At 34.8% G+C, this 13,157-nt stretch overlaps 1 long non-coding RNA gene across 5 annotated transcripts in view; it reads left to right on the forward strand.

Moving 5' to 3' along the window:
- The first annotated feature begins 3,973 nt into the window (after positions 1-3,973).
- The window catches only part of LOC118763121, a 242,022-nt gene continuing 232,838 nt past the window's right edge, over positions 3,974-13,157 (forward strand). For 3 of the 5 annotated variants that reach the window (XR_004998876.1, XR_004998878.1, XR_004998874.1), the window contains exons 1-2: positions 3,974-4,142; positions 8,845-8,909. This is a non-coding gene — a long non-coding RNA (uncharacterized LOC118763121). Of the gene's footprint in view, positions 4,143-5,522; positions 5,877-6,548; positions 6,743-8,844; positions 8,910-13,157 lie in introns of those variants that run through there. The other 2 variants (XR_004998875.1, XR_004998877.1) reach the window with 2 other exon arrangements.

A 13,157-nucleotide genomic window follows, 5' to 3' on the forward strand; every position in this document is an offset into this window, starting at 1 on the left:
CTGCCGCTGCTGATGTGGTTGCAGCGGCAGAAAAAGACGCTTAGACGCTATTTTCTTTATTGTGTAAAAAAGCTCTGAGATAATCTATCTGTTTCACTGAAAAATACATTTAGTTTTCTTGCTCTCGACGATCACTCACAGCTATTCATACGCATCGAAACAAATATTCGTGGATGTCAGGAAGGTTTGCACTTGGACTCTAAGTACAACTTGGATGAATTATTGTTTGTCTACACAGTTTCTACATGAGTCGATTCTATTCTAATCGCGCCCAGCTTCTGTCGATACACAAACGGTCACTAGTTTGAAAAGCTGATTCGAGAGAGATCTGCGGCCAATACTTGAAACTCTGCTAATGTTCCATTCAGTTTTGTTAGGAATGATTTCATTGTGACCCTCTCCTAGTGACATCATATTGCTTTTGTTCCTGTTGAGTGACACGCTAATGTCTTTGAGTTTAGTTATGTGTCACCCCATACAAAGTGGAATTATAACGAATAACGAATTCCTGAGACGTACGTGTGATTGTGACCACTGTTCAAATTTTCTGCTCACTTGTGGCAGATGGTCAACACTGTCCTGAATTGTCTACCTTTCGTTACATATCATATTTCTTGCAGGCATCTTTTGATTTGCGTTGGAGTAAGACACTGCAACTTCTGGTGTCTATGATTGATGCACCTATAGAAAATTGTCCTTATTATCATTATTTTTTTTGTGCTCTTTACATCCTTGGCAGGAAATGTCACCATCCCAGGATGAGGGATCTCACTCTTGTATTTTCTAGCAGCTTCTGTTCTGCCATTGAAGGAATGAACGTCTACTGTTTCGCATTTTAAAGACTGTAAAGTATAAATTGAAGGAGATTGTGCTGTTATTTCTTTTCAAGTGCCCCACTCCCCGTAGGTGCTCCCTCATTGTAGTAACTAACTGTTTTGACAGTGATGTCAAAATTGCTTTGACAGTGATGTCAATGCTTTTGGTTACCATGGCAACAACAGTGATAACTGTTACCATGATGCTGTTTGTTGTTGTTTTCGTAAACTCTTTTGGAGTCGTTTTAAGCTACCTGTGACCTCTGTCTCATCTACCACTGAGATAATTCTGATGCCATCGTTGGAAGCTACATTTTTCATTTTCAAATTGAAATTATGGCTTTTGTTTTTCAAATAATCGCGAATGTTTTGACGTAGAGTCATTTCTACTTTGGGACCAATATAAAAGGTAAGACTGCACCCTAATATATATTGCAGGTTAATTCCTCAAAATTGATTTAAAAAAAAGTGAAACTTACGGAGATAATAAATCGGAGGTAAACTGAAGGAATACAGTAGAGGAAGTTGAACAACAACAACAACAGCAATAATTATCCATTTTATTGGTCAAAATAGTGTGTCCATCGAAACAATAAAATTTGTGCCGTATAAAAACGGGAATACAAAACATCTGGATGTGTGTGTATACATATATATATATATATATTAAAGTCAGAAATGGAAAAACAAAACAATGAATTGAACAATTATAAGTTCAATTCAAATATTTTATACAAATTGTTATATATATATATATATATATGGGAACAGGACGTCACCAACAGCAATCAACATGAAATACGAAAACAAATAAGCCAAATACGCAAACAACGAGAGTAAAAAAATACAAAGAACGCCCCTTCATCAGTTGTCGGCCATCCATCTACTCCCCTTCTCGGGCAATCAACGAGAATATGAGTCTTCGAAGACAGCCGCTTCCACAAATGCCAAAATAAAATTTGGGATTTCATGGAGGGTCAAAGTTAGGAACAGGACAGTGGAGACATACAGGGAAACCGAACTAAAACAAACATGGAGGGTCGTTAGACCTGAACGAGGGAGAAATAGTGAACGCTGAGGGAAATATTTTCTTTGAAAAGAGAAAAGATAGAAGAGAGAGGGAGATGGGAGATGTCCAGTCCTTAGAACGTCTGTGCAGGAAAGAAAGATGTATATACATGCATATATATATATATATATGACCGCGTGTGTACCGTTGGCGATTTTTTTTCCTCCGTCTTCCCTTCTCTGGATCTTTCCTTTTCCTATGTTTCTGACGAAGAGCTCCGCTCGAAACGTAAAACCCTCCTTCTTCCCTTACTTACTTCCTGACGTCCAATAATACTATATTGTTCCACGTCCTCGCGTTGTTGTGTTTTCTCTTTGTGTTTTCATGTTTGGATTAACTATATATATATATATATATATATATATATATATATATATATATATATATATATATATATATATATCTGTAAAATAATATGTGACAATTATTAATAGTCAAGATAAAACTCTGAGTTTCGGATGCCGTTTTTCAGATGGCCAAGATAACCGAAGAGATGGTGTTGGGGATTTCCACCTCGGCATCCGAAACTCAGAGTTTTATCTTGGGTATTGAATAATTGTCGCATATTATTTTACAGATAAATTACCTCTATTTACATAATATTGAGGTCTCTTTCTTTCTTTTGTTATCTTACCGTTTTTTACCAATATATATATATATATATATATATATATATATATATATATATATATATATTATAAATAAATGGAGTTTAACGCAAGTGTAATCAAATATTTTTACTTTCGACACATGTTTCGAAAATTCCACTGATATTATTCAAAAGAATAAATGGTATAAAAACATGCAATCTTCTCCTCAGGAAAGTGAAAAAACGAAATACACTCATCTCTCTCTCTCTCCTCTCTCTCTCTCTCTCTCCTCTCTCCTCTATATATATATATATATATATATATATCTATATATGCATATATATATATATGTGTGTACATATATATATATGCATATATATATATATATATATATATTATATATATATATGCATATATATATGCATATATATCTATGCCTATATATACATATATATGCATTATAAATATACATATATGCATATAATATATACATATATAATTGCATATATATATGTAAATATATATATGCATAGATGCATATATATGCATATATGTATATATATGCATAGATATGCATATATGTATATGTATATATATGTATAGGCGTATATATATATATATATATTAATATATATATATATATATATACATATATATCTGTTTGTAAATATGCTGTCTTTTTGTATATATGTATACATGCATACAAACATAATTTTAAAATCTGTCACCCGAAACCAATACAATTAAGGATAAAGTATCCAAAAAGGAGTGGAAAAGGACTGGCCGCCTAGATCAGTCCACAACTCTGATTCCTTCCATAAAGCAATTCTTCCGAATTTACACATCGGCGTCTTCTAGTTCGAGAGAACCGTGAAACTTCCCACATTCTCTGGAGTGTGGTTCTGTAATTGTACATAGACTTTATTGTGGTGTTCTTTTTACCTACAGTTTGAAACCTGTATTGTGTTTAATATAAACCATCACCCATCTCCTCTTTAATTAGCTCAGTATTTCTCGTTCTCTAGCGAATTCAGCATCTCAAGCAGGTTCGAACAATCGCGAGACCCAAGCACTCGGGGTGGATGAGCTTTTGTTTGTAAGAGACTGCCAAACTCTTCCTCACTTTTCCAGATTCACACCTTTATTTTGCTCCTCTTTTTCTTATTGTCTCCGATAACTTTCCACCCTTTGACCAATAAAATAATCAGTTTGTTAATCTCCTAGACAACCTAACTAATCAGTTAGCTAATCTGATAGACAACCAAACTAACCAGTTTGCTAATCCGGCACATAGATTCGCTAACTAACCAGTTAGCTAATCCGACAGACAACCTAACCAACTAGTTTGCTAATCCGGTAAATAACCAAACTGACCACTTAGCTAATCCGATAGATAACCAAACTAACCAATGAGCCAATATTACAAGACAAGCCCACTAACCAGTTAGCTAATCCGGCAGACAACCAGGAATATCATCTCATGGAAAGGTAACTATGACGAACGTACGAAAATGTGAACGGTAACCAACAGCAACGGCTATTTTTGTGTAGGTGGACCATGGTTAGATAGACTGCTGTGTTACTTTGTGCCTTTGCAGATTGAACATTTTCTCACAATGCTCCTCAACCGTCCAATATGTCCCGTTTATTTTAGCAACGCTTGTCAAGGTACGTGCGTTTTCACTGATACCTTATTTCTTACCTTTTTCTTTCTTTTTCTCACTTCTCTTTTTCATTTCCAACCCTTTTCCTTTCTTTTCTTTCTTTCTTATACATACACACACACATATATACGGTTTATTAATTATTTCTTTATTCTATTTTTTTTTTTCAATTTTCGAAATATGCTTTGTGGTTTCTGGCAGTGTGCAGAATTTCTTTCTTTTTTTTCTTTCTATTTGCACAAATTGATCTGCATCGGTTATTTGTCATGTACATTGATCTTTCTAGCTGTCACCCTCTCATTCTCTAGTTCTATCTATCTCTTACTCTCCCTCTCTGTCTCTCTGCTCTCTCTCTCTCTCTCTCTCTCTCTCTCTCTCTCGCCTCTCTCTCTCTCTCTCTCTCTCTCTCTCTCTCTCTCTCTCTCTCTCTCTCTCTCTCTTTACGTTTCTCTTGCTATCTTTCTGTCTGCATGTCTTCCTCATTCTCTTTGTCCTTTTGTCACTGAAACATTCTCACTCACCTTTTTCTTTATCTTTCGCATTCTGTTGCACTTTCATTCATTCATTCATTCACTCATTCATTCATTCATTCATTCATTCAAACATCATTTATTTATTTAAGAGCTTGCACATCGGTTTTTTCTTCCTCAGCATGCTCTTTATTTCTTCTTCTTCTTCTTCTTCTTCTTCTTCTTCTTCTTCTTCTTCTTCTTCTTCTTCTTCTTCTTCTTCTTCTTCTTCTTCTTCTTCTTCTTCTTCTTCTTCTTCTTCTTCTTCTTCTTCTCTCTTCTTCTTCTTCTTCTTCTTCTTCTTCTTCTTCTTCTTCTTCAGTAAAAAGCAATGTCTTATAAGGGTATCATACATTGTATATATCATACATACATACATACATACATACATACATATATATATATATATGCACATTATAGAATTATAGATATGAGTGTGGATGTGTGCGTGTGTGTGCGCGCATGTCTGTTACAACAGACTGATCAGAATTCGTGTACATATAGACACTTGCATACATATGTACAGACATACACGCATACATCCAAATATACATATGTGTGTGTGTGTGTGTGTGTGTGTGTGTGTGTGTGACTAGCTCTAAGTATTAGCTGAAACGGTCAAGCATTAACCGAAGCGGAAATTAGCTGAGCACGCGCACGTACACGTACACACACACACACACACACACACACACACACACACACACACACCACACACACACACACACACACAAGCATGCACACATACACACACACACATACACGTACACATACACGCATACACACAATTCACAGACAAAACATACAACGACATGAAAACAAGTGCATATATGTATGTGATGGTTTTACTACTATTCCCACGCAATGCACGCTCTTATCAAGATTCATTATGTACCATATGAATGAATGGACGACTTGGTTAAGAATAGTTATCGTTTATAGCTTCGATTGCAGACTACACATTTACACAGACTCCCTAACATAGCCAAAATGACACGTCGTTGTAGCTGTTGTGGCTTGTCTTCCACCACCATCACCACCAAGTCGGCCTTGATTCAGTCGAGTTATGATCGAAGGCATGCCAGTCATGACCATCTCGTCTTTATATTGAGAATCTGTATGTTGGACTACATTATCTGCAGAATCTTTTATTTTTTTTTTATCTTCATCTTAAAAGATACGAGGATGTAATCTGAGTGAAAATTCGGCTACTATTTACAGCAGATCGAGTGAGCCAACTCTTTTATATTTGATATAATTCAATACATAAATACATGCATGCATAAATACATACATACATACATACATATATACATACATACATACATACATGCATACATACATACATACATACATACATACATACATATATTCATACATACATACATACATACATACATACATACATACATACATACATACATACATGGGAGCTACATTCAGTATATATACTATCCTTGTAAGCTAACGGCAGAGAGGCTATGTGGTCACTCATGTTGTTAGAAACAGCAGCCGAGTCGCCCACAAATCACGCTCTACTATCTTACAAAGTGGAGGGAACACGTTGCATAATGTTATTTTACTTACACAATGAACTGACTAAAAGGCTGAACATCACGGCTGGGTTGCATTTGATTGTCGATCTACTCAATCAGGCTTTTACCTGGGGCCAAACAAAATCAACAGTTACTACTAATACAACAACTACTACTATTACTATTCGTTCAGCAACTGGCTGTGTTAGGCGATGATTTAAAGTAAACTCAACATATATATCTTCTTCATATATCTCGCCAACTACTTTGTATTGATTCACAAGGTTTGTGTTCGCTGTATGCTGCTGCTGTGTGTACATATACACATATACAATTTCTTCATTTCTCGTGTCTTCATTCATAGAATTTAGTCAAAGACTTGAATACGGCAAACCAACAACTGCTATATATTCTTGCAGTTTAGTCACAAATATTTACCTACTTAACTACCTACGTATCCACCTACGTGTTTGCTTACCAACCTACATACGTACATATATATATACACGCACAAAGATTATTAGCAATGTCATGTTGCTGAAAACGTGGTTTTGGGGTTCGTATGTATCACTTTCCTTGCAATGACACCCGTAAATTCACAAACCTTACTGGCATTGCTGCTTGGAGTAATTTTTTAAAGACATTGCATGTGCAAAGATGTCAACTACGTCAAGTAATATATATTATAAATATGTATATATATATAATATATATATATATATATATATATGCATATATATATATATAATATATATATATATATATATATATATATATATATATATATAATATATATTATATATATATTTATATATATATATATATGTATATTGATGCATTGATATGTGTATATTATATATGTATATTATATATATCCTTACATCCACCCACGCATGTTATTATATATATATGTTTATATGTCCATGCATGTATACAGCGACGCATCTACACACCTGGATGCCTACCAATGCACGTACATTAATGACGACCTTTCTCCCTATTAAAGTCGCAGGAGAATATCTTCAGACCCCACCATATTTCCTCTCTGTATATGTGCGTATATGTATGCATGTGTATATGTATGTATATGTATGTATATGTCTGTACGAGTATGTATATGTGTGCGCGTGCAAATGCTTGTACCCGTGTGCATTAAGTTAAATATACATTTAACACGTTTTCACATCTACTAACTTTCACACACACCATTTTACACCGTTTTTAAAAATGTCTTTTACATTTTCTGCACTATTTACCAACCACCAATATATTGTGATCTGTAACCATATGGCATGTCTTTTCTAACAAAACTCTCTCTTGCTCCCCTCCAACTTTCTCCCACATACATGCGCACATGTATGCGTATGCGTATGTTTTATTAAAACAATGATTCCAATAAAAGGCAGTTTGTTTCGACTGGGGACACTTGAAGGACTAACCATGTTGTTCTGAACAACTAACCCCAGAACTTTGTATGTATGTATGTATGTATGTATGTATGTATGTATGTATGTATGCATTTCCCTTCATAGCATCAACATATAAATGCTTCTTTAGAGTGAGAGGGCTGGATTTAGCAAAAATTTCGTCTGTAATGCTTGGGTTTATAGCTTCTCTTATGTTGTTTATGCTACAATTTTTTGAAGTGCTATAAAAAAAACCTCTCATAAGTTTTAAGAATCTATTGGTTAGCTTTTTAAATCGTAATCATTGGCTATTTATTGGCATATTAAACCCATGTTAATCTCTCTCTTATTCCTCCTCTGTGTGTGTGTATGTGTGTGTGTCCATATCAACGTACATGCATGCAAACATATATATTCATACAACCTTACATAGGTGCTAGGCTTCACTCATCACTCTGCATAACACCAATATTACCTGCTCGTAATATGTCTTCAACAGATTATAATATACTGCAAGCATTCAGATCAGGCCCCCGGCTTTCTCCCACCCGTGTTATGGTAGAGATTGATTTAAACATAATCAGTATGGCCACTAATCGCATCAATCATATCTGTCCAGAGTGGAGGAGGCTGTAAAAACCTGAACAGTGCCCTCTTTTTCTGCCCTGGATAAATTCATATATGCATGTGTGTGTGTGTGTGTGTGTGTGTGTTGTGTGTGTGTGTGTGTGTGTGGTGTGTGTGTGTGAGTCTGTGTGTGTGTGGACATATATAAAGTACATGCTTTAAAAGAAAACAAGCACGATAAATGCACACAAAGCTTACATACAGCTACATATACAGATGACAGATGAATATATACATATATTAAACCTAAACTCGAGATATTGCTTGTATTACTGTCGCAATTATAATCATTGTTACATAACCACTATTCTCGTCGCCATTATCATTACCTGTGTTGTTCCCACCATTTTATGCCCTGCTTCATATCGACTGATCATCAATGATAAATTCTGCCATTATTGCAATCACTGCTATTAGCTATACAAATTTTATTGTGCTTTTTATTTCTAAAACCTTTTCCCCGTGAATTTCAGTCTGTACTCTTAATCAGCAAACTGTACTCAATCTCTTAATTTTCCAACGCATTTATGATAATTTCTGATTTTTATATTTTTTGGTACTTTTTTTTTGCTTCTCTCCACCCACGCTAATGAACAATTTTTTTTATAATCCTCAAATTTACTCCCCAGAGAGAAAATGGCTTTACATTGTTTCCACATTGAGGAAAACCTGCTGCTCCCCCAAATCCTCTTTGGTGAGTTATGATAATTTTATATTTACTTATTAGATTGTGGTGTAAGAAGCAGTGTCTTTCAGTCTTGCTGTATTTTCTTATACCTTGGGATCTAAATGTGATATTTAATGTGAGTTGTAGGTTTGCATTTCCATAAAGAAATAAATTTGTTGGGGGAAGCAGCTCTTAGAAAGATGGTTCGAAGAAGTGCTTAATCTGAAATTTATTGTGGGTACTTCTCAACATTGTTGTGACCTACACTTGTTTCTGCAGAAAGCGATCGTTGTTGATCATTTGTGCATAAAGATCTACCATTACCTGATATTTTAGAAACTCAGATAATGCTCCTTTGCTATTTTTAGCAAGTTTGCAAATTATACCCTGATGTGAGACATAGTGCTGAAATTGCTACAAAACCGTTTCATCAGTTCACAAAAAAAAAAAAAAAATCTTTTAGCACCACGGATGATGAAAAGATGCCGCACAACTTGAGCTGATGATAGTTTGAAGGATATCATATTGTATCATACTGATGTATCATACTGATCCATTCCTCAACAAGGAGAACACTTACATAAGAAAAAAGATATGCATGCCTTTCTAATTGAGAATGGTAGAAATGTTTAAAAAATGGTTAAACAAAATATTTTCATAATCCTGTATGACGGAGGCAACTGAGTAAAATGTAGGATTAATAACCAGATTAATAACCAAAGATTTGGTATCAAACTATCGATACCGTACTCTATCACAAATATTCTTAACTCTTAAATGATCCATTCTTTTTACTGCACCGATTGTGAATTGGTACACTTCGTTCTTGAAACCGTCGAGAGCTCAAAGCAATAAACTGAGTTCAGTTCGCTTTATGATTCAGTGAGCGTTTGTTGGAAGGAAATAGGTTCCGCTAGACTAACTTGCCCTTGATAACGAAAGCTTTCACAGGTTCTCAAGAACGCCAATATTAAGATGACTTGTTCGAATCAGAGAAGAAAGATTCTTTGTAATTTATTCTTTATCGATAGCGTTAAAGATTCGATTTTGGTGAAAAGTGAGAGAGAGAGAGAGAGAGAGAGAGAGTGAGAGAGAGAAAGAAAGAGAGAGAGAGAAAAGAAAAAAGAAAAATGAACGTACGCCAGTGATGTGTAATATGTTTTTGTTTGTTTATTTTTAATGCTAGTTAACGGTCCAATGCACTGCAATGCGAGCTGGTTTAGAAAGTCTATACCTCAAGTGAGGGACGGAAGTTTTTAACACCCCTCTCCTATGTAATATCCGCAGCTGGAACAGAAACCATAAAGACTGAGTAATTAATTATACAAACCTGCCGAGATCGACTTTGCCTTTCATTCTTTCATTCTTTCGGGGTCGATAAATTAAGTACCAGTGAAACACTAGGGTCGAGTAATCGACTAGTCCCCTCCCCCAAATTTCAGGCCTTGTGCCTTTAGTAGAAAGCATTATTATTATTATTATTATTATTATTATTATTATTATTATTATTATTATTATTATTATTATCATTATTTATTTATTTATTATTTTTTTTCACCATGACATAGACAGAGATTCGTAGTTGTTTGTGGCGCACTGCTGGTAATAATGACTATAAATGTCCTCTAAATTTCCTTTCACTTATATATTCAGACCTCATAATGTGAGAAAAAAATTAGAATATGAAAAATATATTTTGAAAGCTTATTTGCCATTGCAACCAATTGTTAGTGTCAATGAAGCTTATATATATATATATATATATATATAATATATATATATATATATATATATATATATATATATATATTATATATATATATATGTATGTATGTATGTATGTATGTATGTATGTATGTATATTAGTTGTACGTTTTTATTACTTGAATCCGAAGGATAAATGTAACTTTCTAGTATACATAGCAAATTAAATATAGATACACAATCAAGTAGTAATAATGTTGACTTATGTCAGGAGCAAAACTACATCTACTGCTAGATAGCAGGGGACAGTATACGTGGGAGTGTATGTGACAATGTAGCAGTTGTTTTTATTATTAGTCTTGCTATTGTTGTCATCGTTCTGATTTTTTTTTCTATTCTCATTTTTCTCCATTTCTTTCCACTCTCATTATCAACCTTTACTTACAACCTAACTAAAACTGTTTCTTATCGTTTTCATCCTTCTGAATTCTATTATCTATCGTGTTAGCTGTAGAATCGTTGACATCTTCGCTGTCTTGATAATGATATCAGTGCCATCTATGTCCTTACAATTGTCGTTATGTAGCCCACTGTAAATCCAACAGTTGGCGATTGGCTGTCAATGTCACCAAAATGGTGGCCTATCTACCGCCATGACAACTATACGCACAACGGCTAGTATAATAACGGCTGCCAATTAACAGTAACTACTACAAGAACAGCAACAATGCCATCATTATCGCCATCATCATCATCATCATCATCATCATCATCATCATCATCATCATATCATCATCATATCATCATCATCATCATCATCATATCATCATCATATCATCATCATCATCATCATCATCGTCGTCGTCGTCGTCGTCATCATCACCATCATTATCATCATCATCGTCGTCGTAATCATTGTCGTCATTATCAAGATTAATATTTACTACTACTACTACTACTACTACTACTACTACCACCACCACCACCACCACCACTACTACTACTACTACTACTACTACTACTACCACCACCACCACCATCACCACTACTACTACTACTACTACTACTACTACTACTACTACTACTACTACTACTGCTACTACTACTACTACTACTGCTGCTGCTGCTGTTGCTGCTACTGCTGCTCCTGTTGGTGGTTTCGGTGCTTGGAGGTGAGATAATTAGAACCTGTAGGGCACCGGACTGAATGTACTTTAGCTATTAAGTGTCGTCTCTCCACTTTCTTAGTTGGTATCTACTAGTATTAGTAAAATAACCACCAGTAATATAGGGTGTACAGTAGCGTTGATCGATTCTATGCTGCTCCCAAAATTTAGTGTAAAAACAATATGATTGAAGTTAATGTTATAGTTGTTGTTTAGCCACATGTTAGCTCTGATACAAGAGACCTTATTAAGATCAAAGGTATTCCAGTCATGACCATCTCATTTTTTTCAGACCCAACGTATCCTGAATAACATTAAATAATGTGTCCTTCTTTATTGTAGTTCAATAGCAGGTTAACCATGATCTAGCAGACTACTAATCAAAGACCTTCTAGTTATGACCATCCAATTTATTTTTCAGACGCTGTTTATCTAGAAAAGACTACGTTGCCCAATATATCCTTCCTTTTTAAACAAAGTATAGTGTTTTTTGAGGCAGTTTTAGTTGCTGTTTTTAACCTGTCGAGTGACCGTCCCCAACTCTTCTATAGAGATCCTTTTTACTATCTCAAATCATACTGCTATGGCAGTAGTGGGCAGAACTAGTCGAAAGTTACATGTCATGACTTGAGATATTTAGCTATACATTCCTTAACATTTTGAGTTCAAATCACACCAAGTTGACATTGCCTTTCATCCTTTTGTTTGGTCAAGAAAATAAAAGCAAATTATGGAGTGAGGTACGTCCGATTGGCTCTTCTTCCCCTAAGGGTCTGAGCTTGTGCCAATGTTAAAAGACTGTGATTACTATTAATATTTTGGAATCGATTTAAGCGTTTAAGAAGTTACTTTGTTATTTTGTAAGAAGTTATACATGGAAGTGGAATAGGATTAAGGTTGTGGGATACTTTGATCGAACCCAGCTTTTCACCTGCATGTGGTAAAAGGTTGCTTTTCGGTTTTATTGAACCACACACACACACACACACACACACACACACACACACCACACACACACACACATACATGTGCATATAGTGTAATCTATGTCTATATTACTAATTAATGTCTTAACCAAATTATATAACGTTTTTTTAGCCCTACCTTTCGTTTGTATATAACTATGATTGTAAACCTTTTCGTAACATGCTGTTCGAATGCATGGATTTTCATAGCAAATTATTATTATTATTATGTTGGTTGATTGGTAAACGCATTAGAACGTCGGAAAAAATTCCATTCAGTGTTCTTTCCAACGTTTTCAAATACCTCGGATTTCAAATTTGCTTTCCATCCTTTCAGAGGTCGATAAAATAAGTACCAGTTGATCACTGCGATCGATTTAATCGGTTAGCTCCCTTCCCCAAAAGTAGAAAGTAGAAAGGATTACTACTCTACTACTACT

The sequence above is a fragment of the Octopus sinensis genome, linkage group LG4 (genome assembly GCF_006345805.1).
Source record: "Octopus sinensis linkage group LG4, ASM634580v1, whole genome shotgun sequence".
Taxonomy (NCBI): Eukaryota; Metazoa; Mollusca; class Cephalopoda; order Octopoda; family Octopodidae; genus Octopus; species Octopus sinensis.